General features: G+C 36.6%; 2 non-coding genes across 2 annotated transcripts; one reads left to right on the plus strand and one right to left on the minus strand.

Moving 5' to 3' along the window:
* Window positions 1–714: 714 nt before the first annotated feature.
* Window positions 715–820, plus strand: LOC121205794 (small nucleolar RNA R71). The gene has a single exon (XR_005900869.1). It is a non-coding gene; the product is annotated as a small nucleolar RNA R71 (small nucleolar RNA).
* Window positions 821–16,231: 15,411 nt separating this feature from the next.
* Window positions 16,232–16,338, minus strand: LOC121205425 (small nucleolar RNA R71). The gene has a single exon (XR_005900503.1). It is a non-coding gene; the product is annotated as a small nucleolar RNA R71 (small nucleolar RNA).
* Between the last annotated feature and the right edge of the window lie 331 nt (window positions 16,339–16,669).

The raw sequence follows: 16,669 nt of genomic DNA on the forward strand, positions 1-16,669 counted from the left end.
TTGGGTTGGGTTCAGTATTACTTGGCAAGCTACCTTGTGCTCGTTCAGAGATTAGTTTGGAAAGCTAGCCTATCTGAGTTTCGAGCCCTTGGATTGACGCTTGTTGATTCTTAAGTGCTGTCTTGGTGTTCTGGAAATAGGTTTCTGACACTGAGATAAACTTTGTGAGTATCTCTTCAAGTTTCGGCTTCTTTCCTGTTGATAGGGTGGTTGTTGAAAACCCAGAAGATGTTGTGGTCTTTGATGTCCTTGACCGCCCCACGAGAAATTGGGATGGTTCCTCCAACCTGCATTATAAGTGTTACTATATGGATTATTTTAGGATCGAGAGTTATCGATACCCATATATTGGACTTGTTCCTCCTCGATGTTAGGGTTGAAGGGTTGAAACTCTATGTATGCTCTTCATTCATCTCACACCTCATTACTGGATGTACCTGAGTAGAACCAAGTAAACCATCAATCTTTTTATTTAGAAGTTCTACCTGGTTTGACAGCATAGTAACTGAATTGACGTTATAAACGCCTACTGTTTTAGTTGGTTTTGTCCTCATGACTTGCCACTGATATTTATTTAGTGACATCTCCTCTATAAACTCATAAGCATCTTTAGGTGTTTTATTGTTGATGGTTCCGCCAGTAGCTGCGTCAACCATTTACCGAGTCAAAGGATTCAAGCCATTATGGAATGTTTGAACCTGTAGCCAAAGCGGTAACCCATGGTGAGGGCACCTTCTCAGTAAGTCCTTGTATCTCTCCCATGCATCATAAAGAGTTTCTAAGTCCATCTTCACAAATGAAGAGATATCATTATGTAATTTAGCCGTTTTAGCCGGCGGAAAATATTTTAGTAAAAAATTTTCGATCATTTGTTCCCAAGTAGTAATTGACCCTTGTGGTAACGAGTTCAACCGCTGATTAGCTTTGTTCCTCAATGAAAAAGGGAATAATCGAAGATGTACGGCACCATCAGAAACGCCATTGATTTTAAATGTATCGCATAGTTTCAAAAAGTTTGCTAAGTAAGCGTTGGGATCTTCATCCTGCAAACCATCAAACTGAACAAACTGTTGTATCATTTGAATTGTGTTAGGTTTTAGTTCAAAAGTATTTGCAGCTACAGCAGGTCTAACTATACTTGACTCAGTTCCTGTTAAAGTAGGTTTAGCATAATCATACATAGTGCGTGGAGTAGGATTTTGATTAATCGCAATTACAGGAGGTAGCTAATTGTCTTGGTTTTCAGCCATCTCTTCTGTTGGGGGTTTAGTATCATCCTCTTGCTCGTTCTCTATGTATCTTAAGCTTCGCCTTATTTCTCTTTGGTTTCTGTGAGCTATGCAATCAATTTCTTCGTCAAAAAGTAGTGGTCCTGACGAGTTTCTTCTTGTCATAAACTATAAAAACCTACCAAGAGAAAGGAAAAGTAAATTAATAAATAATAATAATAATTAAATTAAATTAAATTTCAAGGAAAAAAAAGGCTAGAGTAATAAAAATTGAGCGTTCCTAATATCTTAGTTCCCCTGCAACGGCGCCAAAAACTTGATCGCGTGATTTCATGATAGGTTTTAAATATTTATAATTAATCTTTCTTGAAACTAACTATTAGCACGATGTAGGCAAGTGTACCTACCGAACAGTAGTATAGTTTTAGCAAGACCGGATTATCGAACCCAAAGGAACTAAAAGTACTAGTAATGACTGTCTTTTTATTATCTAGCCTAAGAATAAGGTGGTTTTGTTTTAACTAACTAATTATCTAAACTAAGAACTCACAGAGAATAGAATTGGGGAAATGCTTTTGGGAAAATCGATTGAATTCAGACAATACCTAAGGAAAAATTCACCTAGACTTTACTTGTTATTCTAGCTCCGAATCGGACGATTTATTCATTTAACTTGTTCCGTAGAGATCCCTAAGTTATGTTATTATCCCTATTTAAGACTAATAACGTCTAATCCCTAGATTGAATAATTGAGACCTTTCTCTAATTAACACCCTAGGGTTGCATTAACTCTATCTATGGATCCCCTTATTAGGTTTCACCCTAATCCGGCAAAATCTTGTCACCCTATCTCTAGGTGCACAATCAACTCCGCTTAATTATGACAAATGTACTCTTAGACAGGGTCTATTCCTCCTTTGAATAAGAGCTTATCTTGAATCAGTATCCTGGGATATCAAAACAAGAATTAAGAACACATAATTAAGAACAAGTTAAATATTTATCATACAATTCAGAAAATAATAACAAGATTCGTCTTAGGTTTCATTCCCCTTAGGTATATAGGGGTTTTAGTTCATAACTAAAAAGGAAAACATCTCAAAAGAATAACGAATACAAAACATAAAGAAAACCCAAAACTCCTGAAGGGAAATTAAGGGGAGATCTTCAATCTTGATGATGAATCCAACTTCTGAGATGGATCAATCGGCTTTCTTCGAGTAATTCCTTCCTTCATCCCTGTGGGCCCTCATTTCTTCCTTCTCTAGGGTGTATTTATAGGCTTTGGAATGCCTAAGAGCCCTCAAAATTAGCCTTTTTCGAATTGGACTCAACTTGGGCTCAGCAGGGACACGCCCGTGTGCGATTACTTCAGGCCGTGCTTGAGCCTGCCAAATTGACACGGCCGTGTGGTCTGGCTGTGTGAGGAGGTCCAGGCCATGTTGATTTCGTACTTTGGCCCATTTTCTCCGTTTTTGGCCTGTTTCTCGTTCCTTTCGCTCTCCTATGCTCTCTTAAGTGTAAAACATGAAATTAAAGTATTAGGAGCATCAAAGTCACCAATTCTAATGGAAATCATCCATAAAATGCGTTAAACATGGGGTAAAAATATGTAGAAATTACGGTTTATCACTTATCAATCACAACCCATACTGCATATTTCTTTCTCGGTGTCAACGACGATCCTGTCACAAAATCCATGGCAACTAGTCCCGTTTCCACTCAGGAACTAACATAGGCTGCAACGAACCTAAAGGTACCTGATGTTCGACTTTTACCTGTTAACAGATCAAGCATCTAGAAATAAACTCTGAGATATGTCTCTTCATTCCTACCTACCAATACATTTTCTTCAAATCATTATACATCTTTGTACTACCTGGATGAATAGACAAAGAACTGCTATGTGCTTCCTCTAAAATCTTTCAAATAAGCTCATCATTCTTTGGTACACATATCCGATTTCTGAACATTAAACAACCGTCAGAATTGATCTAAAAATCTGACTCTATACCCGACTCACACTCAAAGCTCTTAATGCAAATAAAGATTTTCTACTCAAAGCATCAGCAACTACGTTTGCCTTACCCGAGTGATAATCGATCACTAGTTCATAATCTTTAATCAACTCTAGCCATCTTCTTTGCCTCAAGTTCAAATATTTCTGAGTCATCAAGTATTTCAAACTTTTATGATTAGTAAATATTCGACACATCTCACGATACAAGTGATGTCTCAAGATTTTCAACGTAAATGTAATGGCAGCTAGTTCTAAATCATGTATCGGATAATTTTTCTTGTGTGGCTTTAGCTGTCTAGGGGCATAAGCAATTATCTTTCCTTCCGTGCATAAGTACACAGCCTAGTCCATTCAAGGACGCATCACTGTAAATCACAAACTCTTTACTCGGTTCTGGTTGTACTAAGACAGAAGCTTCAGTCAATAATGTCTTTAACTTATCAAAACTCTGCTGACACTTTTCAATCCATTCAAACATGACATCTTTCTGTAGAAATCTTTTCAATGGAGTAGCTATCAGGGAAAATCCCTCCACAAATCGTCTATAATAATCGGCGAGACCAAGAAAACTTCTGACCTTTGATACATTCTTAGCAGGCTTCTAATAAAAAATGGCTGAAATCTTGCTTGGATCAACTCTAATACCTTCACCTGAGACTATATATCCAAGAAAACCAAATTCCCGTAACTAGAACTCACTTTTGCTAAACTTGGCATAAAGCTGATTATCTCTCAAAGTCTGTAAAACTGTTCTCAAATGCTCTGAATTCTTAGTCTTATCATGAGAATAAATCAAGATATCATCAATGAACACACTACAAATTTATCCAAGTAAGGGCTGAAAATTCGATTCACTAAGTCCATGAAAATGGCAGGAGCATTAGGCAAGCCAAATGGCATCATAAGGAACTCATAATGGCCATACCTAGTCCAGAAAGCACTCTTCGAAGCATCTAACTCTTTAACTCGCAACTGATAATATTCGGATATCAAATCTATCTTGAAGAACACAGTAGCTCCCTTCAATTGATCAAACAAATCATGAATTCTAGGCAGTGGATACTTGTTCTTAATAGTCACCTTGTTAGGCTGCCGATAATCATTGCACAATCTCTTCGAACCATCTTTCTTTTTCACAAAGAGTACTAGTGCACCCCATGGTGAACAACTAGGTCTTGCAAAGCCTTTCTCCGTTAGTTCCTGCAACTGAACTTTCAATTCTCTCAATATCCATTGGAGCCATTCTATAAGGAGCAATAGAAATGGGTGTTGTACTCGGAAGCAATTCAATACCAAACTCAACTTCTCTGATAGGAGGCAAACCTGGTAGTTCTTCCAGAAACACATCAAGAAACTCAAATACCATAGGCACTGATTCAATTTTCAACTCTGGATCTTTAGTATTCAACACAAAAGAAATATAAGCTTCATATCCTTTTCTCAAGTATTTCTGAGCAGACATAACAGAAATCATGGCAATTAAACTATCTGACTCATCCGAATTAACCCTAAGAATTTCACCATTTTCGCATTTCAACTCAATAAATTTCTTTCCACAATTCACTATCACGTCATGCGCAGTCAACCAATCCATACCAAGAATCACATCAAACTCATCAAATGGCAATAGCATGAGATCGACTGGAAAACAGTAACATCTAATCATCAAAGGGAAATTTTTACATACTTTGTCTACTAATACATGCTAGCCCAATGGATTCGATACTTTAATCACAAATCCCGTAGACTCTATGCACATGTTCATACTAGGCATCAATTTCATGCAAACATAGGAATGGGTCAAACCTGGATCAATCAAAGTAATAACATTAACATCATAAAGAGAAAATGTACATGTGATTACATCAAGGGAGTATGCCTCTTCACGAGCACGGATTGCATAGGTCTTTACAGGTGCTCTTACATTTGGTCTTCGTTGCTGAATCTCTAGATGCACCTCTACCTGCCCCTATTCCTAAACTTCTCAGAGGTCTGCCTCTAATGGGGGCATTGTTTGATCTTACACTCGGTATTACTTCTCTTCTAACCATCTCAAGACACTCCTGAATGAAATGATCTGATGCACCACATCGGAAACAATCAGTCTCAGTTGCTCGAAATTGACTTAGATGACGTTGACCACATTGAGGACACTCGGGTCTATCAGGCTGAATACTTCCAACACTCGCAATTGAAGTGGTCTGAGTTTTCTGACCTATAAATCTTCTACTCTGTTTCGGCTAGAATACCCTGCTGAAAAATTAGATCTCATAGAGAACTCTCTAGGCCTCTTGGATGTAAACTGAAGTGACTTGCTCATCTGTCTTTTCCTCGTGTCTTGCATCTCAATTTCAGCTTTACCCTTTCCTTTTAGCAACTCCTCTGCCTTACAAGCTCTTTCCATTAAAATAACAAACTCTTTTATTTTTAAAACACCGACTGACAGTCGAATATCATCATTAAGCCCATCTTCAAATATCTTGCACATAATAGCTTCAGTAGACACATACGCTCGAGCATAATTATTGAGTCTGACAAATTCACGTTCATATCCAATCACTGTCACCTTACACTGCTTTAGTTCAAGGAATTCTTTTCTTTTCTGGTCGATGAACCTCTGACTAATGTATTTCTTACAAAACTCCTCCTAAAAGAAATCCCAAGTAACCCTCTCTTTCAGTACTACTGACACAAGTGTCTTCCACCAATGGTAGGCTGAGTCTCGTAAAAGTGATACAACACACTACATGCACTCCTCAGGTGTGTAGGATAACTCATCAAAGACCCTGATAGTATTCTCGAGCCAAAATTTAGCTTCCTTTGCATCGTCATCTTTAGTAGCCCGAAACTCTTCGACCCATTCTTTTCTAATTTTATCAACTGGTGGCTTCTCTCTTTTGACTATATCTGTGACTAGGGAAGCTAGATGGATAGTCTAAGGATCATGAGGGGGTGGAGGTCTAACAACCGGATTCGTACGAACGAACTCGACAAACCATTCATTCATAGCTTGGAAGAAGGCTTCTTGAGCCCCTCCCCACTGACTAACTATAACGGGCCTTTCACTAATATCTGGTGGCACCGTCCCTTCTACGGGAGCGGGTGCGTTACTTTCTACATTATCTGCACCAACTCATTCGGGATCCATCACTATGAAAGAAAAATATTTTAAGATTGTCAGGAATCGTCACACTATCAAAATATAAGTTTGGCACGTATAGATAAACTCTTATTCATACTGAATATTCTGAGAACCGACTAAACTCTTGCTTTGATACCAATAAATGTAACACCCCTTACCCGAGACCGTCGTCGAAGTCTAGCACGAGGCGTTACCAGACTTATCTTACCTGTTTGGGGCATAAAAAAGATTTTACTTTTAAAAAAAAATTAATTTGCTCACATTCATCCAATAAATCCCTAAAAAGGACCCTTGAGGCCCTAAAACATGGAATTGGAGCGGTTCTGGACCAAACCGGGAACATTAAAAATTTTTCGATTACTTACACAAATCAAAACAATTTATTTCACTATTCATAATAAAACCGTCCATCTGCGTAACAGTCACTAAATTAATTATAACTCGAGTTACAAAACTCAAAATTTAAATCCGTAAATTTTCCCTGAAACTAAACTCATATATCTTCTTACCATAATATTTCTAAAATTTTTGGTTTGGCCAATTAGTACAGTTTATTCATTAAAGTTTCCCCTGTTTCGCAGTTCAACGAACCTGACCTCTCTACACTAAAAATTGATTATGTCATTATACAAAACTCAGATAACGTTCTATTTGTTTCTAATAAAAATAGACTCACTAAGGAATCTAGAAATATAAACTATGTTATAATTATTTTTGTACAATTTCTAGTGATTTTCCAAAGTTGGAATAGGGGATCATGGAGTCACTCTGAACTAGTCTTACAGAAATTTAAATATCTCAGAATATAGACATCCTTTGCTTGCTCAGTTTCTTTCCTATGAAAATAAAGTCAATAAGCTTTAATTCCATATATTATTCACCATTTAATTCCATTTCTAAAATTTTTAGTGATTTTTTTCAAAACCACATCACTACTGCTGTTTCCTAACTGTTCTATGGCCAACTCTTACTCTTTCATAATTTCTTTACATCAAACCTCATTTAGGCATACATAATACCAAAACATTTTCTTATTTAGCTATATCATAAGCTAATCATTACCAAGTATTCACATTCCATTCTTTAATCATATCATAAGGACATACACACACAATAGCCAAGTCCCTATACATGTCATAACTTAAAGTATATCTAGTTACAAAATACCGGGATAGCTCGTTGATAGTGTGAGGCAATCTTCGACATCCTTACGATTTTTCAAGTTGGCTTTGTGATACTATAAAAAGAGAGAAAAGAAAGGGAGTAAGCATAAACCCTAGTAAGTTTGCATGTAAATAAATAACAACATTCTAAATGAATTATCAAGATAACCTGAACCTTTCGAACATGGACTTATCTTACCTTCCCTTTGGTACACTCTTTGAATTTTCCGTTGAACCATTTGGAATACTAAGGATACACAGGTACCTTTCTTTTTTAAACTTACCATTGCCATGTCTTGCCATGGTCTTACGTGGTATCCTTGCCTTATGAACTCACCATTGCCATGCCTTGGCATGGTCTTACATGGGATCTTTACCTTATCGTAGTTTATCAGTGCCATGTCTTCACATGGTCTTACATGATTTCCTTGCCTTGTAAAACTTACCAATGCCATGCCTTGGCACGGTCTTACTTGGTATCCTTAAACCCTAATGTCGTGACATTTGTATCCTACACATTTCTAAGGTTCAATGAGACTTTTAAGTATCATTTCTCCATCAATTCTTGCTTGAATCATCAAGAAATAAATTTACAATATAAATATATAGATGCTAAAAATAAGATCATTAATTATAAATAATAAAACATTGCATTTATTTACCGCAAACTTACTTCGATACAAAATACGATCAAATATTTTGATTTAGTCCTCAACCTTTTTCTTTCCTTGGTCTAACCCCAAATTTTGTTCTTCTTGATCTATAATAGCAAATTTAACTTATTTAATATTCACATTTATCAAAACAGTCCTTAACTCTAACTTTGGAAAAATTATGATTTTGACCCTAAACTTTTGCATATTTACACTTTTTCCCCAAGGCTCGGAAATGAAACTTTATCCCTAATTATTATGTTTTATGACATGCTGATCATTTATTTGCCTACGAAAACATCAAATTCCCACTCTAACATGTACTTATGACCATTAGGTATTTTTACCGATTATGTCGTTTTACTCATTTTCGCTTAAAATCGCTTAGCTCAAGTCGTTTAACATAATTTAAAGCTTCATATTCTACCATAAAACATCAAAATAAACACATTTCACCTATGGGTATTTTTCCAAATATGAACCCTAAGTTAAATTATTGCTAGAATAAGCTAAATCAAGTTATCGAGACTTAAAAAATGTAAAGAACATTAAAAACGGGGCTTGGAATCACTTACTATGAAGCTTGGAAGCTTGACAAAACCTAGCTATGAGAAACCCTTGAAATTTCGGCCTGATGAAGAAGATGGGCACATTTTGCCGTCTTTTTCCCTTTTTTTAATCTTTTTATTACTGAATGACTAAAATACCCTTCATTAAAACTATAGTTATTTTTATCTATGTATGTCCATTTTTGTCCATGAAAACCTAATGGTCTAATTACCATTTAAGGACATCCACTTCAATTATACCCTTCAATTTAATCCTTTAGCATCTAAAACTCATATTTATCAACTTTTGCAATTAAGCCCTAGTAGGCAAATTAAGCATGCTATCTATAAAATTTTCCATCGATACTCTAACACATGCGTCTAATCACTCAGTAAATTGTAAAAATTAATCGAAATAAACTTTTCTATCTCGAATTCGTGGTTTCACAATGACTATTCTGTTTAGGCCCTATTTTGGCCTGTTACAGAGACGTGAAACATATTTTGAATACGGTCTAATTCTTAAGGTAGCTACAACTGATAAGCGACCAATCCCGCACATTTTAGAATCCGGTATGGTCCAATAAACCTAGGGCCCAACTTGCCCATACGATCGAATCTCAAGACCTTCTTCCACTGAGAAACCTTATAAAATACGGAATCACCCACAGAATACTCAATATATCGTCTCTTCAGATTTGTATAAGAATTCTGTCTATTAGAAGCTGCCTTCAGACGATCCCGAATTAGTCTAACCTTATCTTCGATCTCAAAAACCAACTCAAGAACCAAAACCTAATGTTCACCCAACTTAGTCCAACATAGCGGTGTACGACAGTTACGGCCATACAAAAGCCTCGTATGGTGCCATTTGAATGCTAGACTGGAAACTGTTATTATAGGCGAACTCACTAGTGGCAGAGGCAGATAATCCTCCCAACTACCTCGAAAATCAATTACACAACTCCGAAGCATATCCTCTAGTATCTGAAGCACCCTTTCAGATTGACCATCGGTTTGACGATGGAACGTAGTACTAAAGCCTAATCTCGAAACTAGAGCCTTGTGCAATTTTTTCCAAAACTAAGATGTGAAGCAAGGATCCCAATCAGAAATTATCAAAATAGAAACCCCATGCAGTCTTACAATCTTAGAAATATACAGCTTCGCTAACTTCTGCAAAGAAAATTCCATCAGAACCAAATTAAAATGAGCAGACTTGGTCAATCGGTCCATGATAACCCAAACAGAATCCTTCTTAGTAGGTGTCAAGGGCAACCCAGTAACGAAGTCTATCGTTACTTGTTCCCATTTCCATAAGGGAATCTTAACTGGTTAGACCAAACCAGAAGGCAACTAGTGCTCAGCATTAACTTGCTGACACTTTATGTAACACCCCTTACCCATATCCGACGTTGGGACAGGATTTGAGGCATTACCGGGCTAAAACATTAACATTCACACAAAACCTATCATAAAATTTCGTTCAAATGTAAAACTTTTCAATTTCATGTAAATTGTCCCTTATAAGGGCCTACGAGGCCCAAAACATACATTGAAGGTGATTCGAGAATAACCGAGGACTTTAGAAAACTTTAGGGTAACTTAGAAAAATTTTCCTACTTTGGGAGTCACACGCTCGTGTGGGTAAGCCGTGTGATTACACACGCCCGTGTGGGTAAGCCGTGTGATTACACACGCCCGTGTCCTCAGCCCATGTAACGCTCTGACTATGATGTCATCATACAATTAGGATCACACGGCCAAGTCACAAGCCCATGTGCTTAGGCCATGTGAAAAATTAAATTCTCAAAATTAAGTGCAAACTTCACACGCCCTGGGCACATGCCAATGTCCTAAGGCCGTGCCTGTCACACGGCTGAGACATACAGTCATGTCTCTGCCCGTATGCTTACTACTGGGCATTTTGTTTGCAATAATTAGGGTGCAGAGGACACGGTCTAACCACATGCCCTTGGGGTAGACCGTGTGTCACACACGGCCTAGACACATGCCCGTGTGTCTACTCGTGTGGACAAATTTGAGGCTTTTTTCCAAGCCATTTGTCACCCTTAAATGCTTATTTACTCATTCATCTAAGATGACATGCAACCTAGTACATTTTGTCACTTAAAGACTCACAAATGTGATTATGCCATGCCTTTGTAATGACAACATGTCGCTTATCCAAAACATCATACTTTCATATGGCATTCCACACCAATTTCATATTCATTCATTATGCTAAATCTACTTTTAATTTACCTAATTGTACCATAGATTGGGCATAGTTATTAACCATGATTTATTCACATAGCATATGTGCCATTCATCACACATCTCATCCACAAACAAACACATCAAACATAAAAACATTGCATGCATGTGTAATTGATTAGGGTTACAACCCAAATGATCAACATGAACCATATCACATGGCCATATACAAAATAAATCAAATATTTCTATAAGCCAACACATTTGACTAGACCAATATGACATATAATAAAAAGACCAAGTCGCTATACATGCCATACTCAAGATATTGAGACTAACTATACCCCAAATGTCCAGTTGGTAGTGTGATCGAGCCTCTAACTTTCTTCGATCCCCGAGTTGGCTTGGTGATACTATAAGAAAATGGGAAAAGAGAGGGGAGTAAGCATGAAGCTTAGTAAGTTCGCATGCAAATAAATAGCAACAATAATCATTGATATGTATATATATATCAACATTAGTGACATAGCATAGATGTACTTAGGTGTTATTCTGAACTCATAAATATAACTCAAATTTGTAAACATAACTTACACATTTTCAATCTTACCAAAAATTCATCACATATTGAGCTCATACATATGAGTTTATCGTACAACATGTACCAACTCAAATCACAATGTCATATTCCCTCTTCATTGATTTACTTGTCGATTGACTCACAAAGTTTACCCATTAAACACTCGGAATATTATTGGATACACAGAAGACTTGCACATAGTGCTTCAAACGTAGCCACATGCTACCTCATATCACAATCACATATTTCTTGCTCATGAGCTAATCACGAGCCTGCTCTCACAAGCTGACAGTTAGGACGTAACTACTTGGGTTGCTCACACAAGCTGATAGGTACCCGCAACACATGCCAGGCTACCCAGCCACCAGTAGGACGTACAAGACCAGCACCTGAATTCACATATCAAATTTACACATATATCCATGAGCTCATATCTACATAGTTCCTAGTGACATGTCACATTGTATCCTAAACTATTCATAAGGTTCAAACGGGATTTTCTCGATATCTTATGTTTGTCGAATTCATTCACAATCTTGTGCTCATAGATTACCACATCATTCACACACTTGACATAATAAGTAATCACATAAACTCATACATTAACAAAATATTAAAAACATGATATATCATTGCAACATTTACACATGAACTTACCTTGGTACAAAATGATGGTAATCGAGCCTAATCATCGTGTACTTAATTCTTCCCTCGATCAAGACCCGTATCACGTTTTTCTTGATAATCAAGCTTGGAAATGTTGAACAAAACCCTAGCTATGGCTATTGGGAAATTCGGCTAGCACTTGAAGAAGATGGACACATTTTTGCTTTGGTTTTCCCTTTCTATTCTTTTAATTACCAAATGACCAAAATGCCCTTAGGGTCTTTCTTTCAAATTTTTCATATGTATGTCCATTTTTGTCCAAAATTATAGAAATTGGTCAAATTTCTAATTAGGACCCTCTAATTCATAATCTAAAGCAATTTCATGCTTAAAGCTTCTAGAATGCAAGTTTTGCATATTATTCAATTTGGTCCCTAAAATTCAATTGGACATTTTATGCATAGAATTTCTTAATGAAACTTTCACACAAGCATGCAATCATATCATAGACCTCATGAGAATCATAAAATAATTATTTTTATTTCAGATTTTGGTCTCAAAACTACTATTCCTACTAGGCCCTAATTTGAGATGTTACAATTCTCCCCCTTAGGGATTTTCGTCCCCGAAAATCTTACAGGTGAAAAGATTCTGGTACTGTTTCCTCATGGCCTACTTGGGCTCCCATGTAGCCTCTTCAACCCCATGTCTTTGCCATAAAACTTTCACAAGAGAAAAACTTTTATTTCTCAAATGCTTGACTTCCCGAGCCAAGATCTTAACCGGTTCCTCACCATATGTCATATCCAGTCTGATTTCAACCTCAGTCAGTGTAATCACATGAGAAGAATCGGATCTATATCGGTGCAACATGGATACATGAAATACATTGTGAATCTTTTCTAACTTAGGTGGTAAAGCCAATCGATAAGCAACAGACCCTATCCTTTCGGTAATCTCATACGGTCCTATATAACGAGGGCTCAACTTACCTTTTCTACCGAATCTCAAAACCTTTTTCCATGGAGAAACTTTCAAGAATACTTTATCATCGACCTGATACTCAATTTCCTTTCCTTTCAAATCCACGTACGACTTTTGTCTATCAGATGCCGCTTTAAACAATCACAAATTACTTTCACCTTTTCTTCGGTTTCCTTAACTAAATCGATTCCATGAATCTTATTCTCCTTAAGCTCAGTCCAATACAACGGTGTACGACATTTATGTCTATACAATGCCTCAAAAGGCACCATCTTCAAGCTTGACTGATAACTATTGTTGTAAGCAAATTCAACCAAAGGTAAGTACTTTTCCCAACTACCTTGGAACTCAAGAACACAACATCTGAGCATATCTTCATGTGTCTGAATTACTCTCTTGGATTGTCCATCAGTCTATTGGTGAAATGCAGTACTAAAATTCAGTTTTGTACGCAAAGCTTCTGGTAACTTCTTCTAAAACCGCAAAGTAAACCTCGGATCTCTTTTCGAAATAATCGATAAAGGTACTCCATAAAGTCTCACAATCTCAAAAATATACAATTCGACTAACTTATCAAGTGAATAATCAACATGTACTGGTATAAAATGAGCCAATTTGGTTAATCTGTCAACCAAAACCCTTACGACATCTTTCTTTCTTGGTGTCAAAGGGGAACCCGTCATGAAATCTATAGTAATACGGTCCCATTTCGACTCGGGAACCATCACAGGATGAAGTAAGACTGAAGGTACTTGGTGTTCAACTTTCAATTGTTGACAAATCAAGCATCTCAAAATGAACTTGGAAATATCTCTTTTCATACTTGGCCACCAATAAAATTTCTTTAAATCATTGTACATTTTTGTACTACCCGGATGTATAGACAAACGACCATAATGGGCCTCAAGAAAAGTCTTCTGAATCAACTCATTATTCTTAGGAATACAAATCCTATCTCAGACCATTAAGTACCTATCGAAACTAATTCGAAAATCTAATTCTATATTCGATTCACATTAGACTCTTTTGGCTTGCAATTCACCGTCACTTTGTTGAGCTTCATAAATCTCTTGAAGAAACATTGGTCTAGCTCTCAACTCAGCTAGAATCAAACCATCATCTGCTGAGGCCAACTGATAAACCATAAGTGTAAGATATTTTAATCCCATTCTTAATGCTTTTATGGATGATTAATGATGTAAATTAGTGAATTTGATGCTCCTAATCCCTTAAATTCATGTTTCTATACTTAGAAGAGCATTTGGGAGCAAAAAGAGCTAAAAAGGGGCCAAAATCAGAGTTTTTAGGATCCATATGGGCAGGCCACATGCCCATGTGCCAGCCTGTGTCGATATCGCTCCCTGTTTCCCAAATACGCATAAAAAGCCAATTTTTAGGGTTTCTGAGCATTCAAAAGTCTATAAATACATACTAGAAGAAGACCCAAAGGGACACACAGAGTATAAAGCAGAAATTACTCGAAGGAAGCCGTTGGAATCATCTCAGAAGTAGATTCACTTCAAGATTGAAATCTCCATTCAAATTTCTCTCGAAGTTTATTTGGGTTTTTTATGTCTTGTTGTTTTTTCTAAAATTGAGATGTCTTCCTTTTACATTATGAACTAAACTCCCTAAATACCTAGGGTGGATGAAACTTACGATGGATCTTATTATTTAATTATCTAAACTACACGATAAATACTTGTTCTTATTCTTAATTATGTGTTCCTAATCCTTGTTTTAATATTTTCAGGATATTATTCCAAGTTTGATGTGCTTATTTAGTGGAGGAAAAGTCTCTGTTTAAGAGTAGATCTAGCATAATTAAGCGGAGTTGCATGCAATCCTAGAAATAGGACGACATAAATCTACTGGATTAGAGTCAAATCTAATAGGGGAATCCATAGATCGAGTTAATGCGACGATAGGGGTTTTAATTAGAAAGAGATTTTAATTAATCAACCTAGAGTCAGTTGTTCTTAGTCTCGAAAGAGATATTAACATAATTTAGGGATTTATACGGATCAAGACAAGTGAATAAATCGTTTCATTCAGAGTCAGGATAATAAGTGAAGTCTACGTGGATTCTTCCTTGGGTATTTTCTTTATCATTGGTTTATTCGATTATTTTCTTCACTCTATGTCGTGTTCATTAGTTAATTAGTTTAGTTAAATTTAGATTAAAATAAATCTCTTTTATTCTAGGCTAAATAATAGAAAGATAGTTAGTACTAGTACTTTTAATCCTTGTGGATACGATATTCTGGACTCATCAAAGCTATACTACCATTCGGTAGGTGTGCTTGCCTTTGTCATGATCGTAGTCGAGTTTAGTGAACCATAAAATGATCATCAAGTTTTTGGCGCCGTTGTCGGGGACTAAGATATTAGGAACGCTTTATTTTTATTAATTTAGCCATTTTTTATTTTATTGCATTTTATTTTTGTTTTATTTTTATTTTTAATTACTAAATTTTCTTTTGTTTGTTTTTGGCAAGTTCTTGTAGTTTATGACTAGAAGAAACTCATCAGGACCTCTACATTTTGACAGTGAAATTGAAAGCATAGCTCGTAGAAATCATAGAGAAATAAGGTGGAGTCTGCAGTACATAGAGGAAGAGCACGAGGATGATACCAATATTACCGAGGAGATGGTTGACAATCAAAATAATCTGCTACCTCATGTGGTTGTCTCGAATCTTGTAAATCAAAATCCTGCTCCTCATACTATGTATGATTATGCTAAGCCCACTCTCATTGGGGCCGAATCGAGTATTGTTAGACCTGCTATTGCTGCAAATAATTTTGAACTTAAACCTAACACTATTCAAATGATTCAACAGTTCGTTTAGTTTGATGGTTTGCAGGATGAAGACCCAAATACTAATTTGGCCAATTTCTTAGAGTTCTGTGATACATTCAAGATAAATGGCATTTCTGACGATGCCATTCGCCTATGATTATTCCCCTTCTCATTGAGAAATAAGGCTAAGTAGTGGTTGAACTCCTTACCACGAGGTTCCATCACTACTTGGGATCAAATGATCGAGAAGTTTTTATTGAAATACTTTCCCCCGGCCAAGATAGAAAAGTTGAGGAATGATATCTCTTCCTTTGTGCAAATGGACTTAGAGACCCTATACGATGCATGAGAGAGGTATAAGGATCTATTGAGGAAGTGCTCGCACCGTGGGTTACCTCTATGGCTACAGGTTAAGACTTTCCACAACGGCTTGAACCCCTCAACTAGGCAAATGATCGATGTAGCTACCGGTGGTACTATAAATAATAAAACACCTAAGGAGGCTTATCAGTTCATAGAGGAGATGTCACTGAATAATTATCAGTGGCAAGTTATGAGGACAAAGCCAAAAAAAGCATCCGGTGTTTTTAACATTGATGCGGTTACCATGTTGTCAAATCAAGTAGATCTTTTAAATAGAAAGATTGATGGTTTATGTGGTTCTTCGCAGGTATATCTGGTGATGCAATGTGACACAAGTGGAGGTGGAATGAGCACTTCAAAA

This window comes from Gossypium hirsutum, chromosome A08, assembly GCF_007990345.1.
Source record: "Gossypium hirsutum isolate 1008001.06 chromosome A08, Gossypium_hirsutum_v2.1, whole genome shotgun sequence".
Classification (NCBI taxonomy): Eukaryota; Viridiplantae; Streptophyta; class Magnoliopsida; order Malvales; family Malvaceae; genus Gossypium; species Gossypium hirsutum.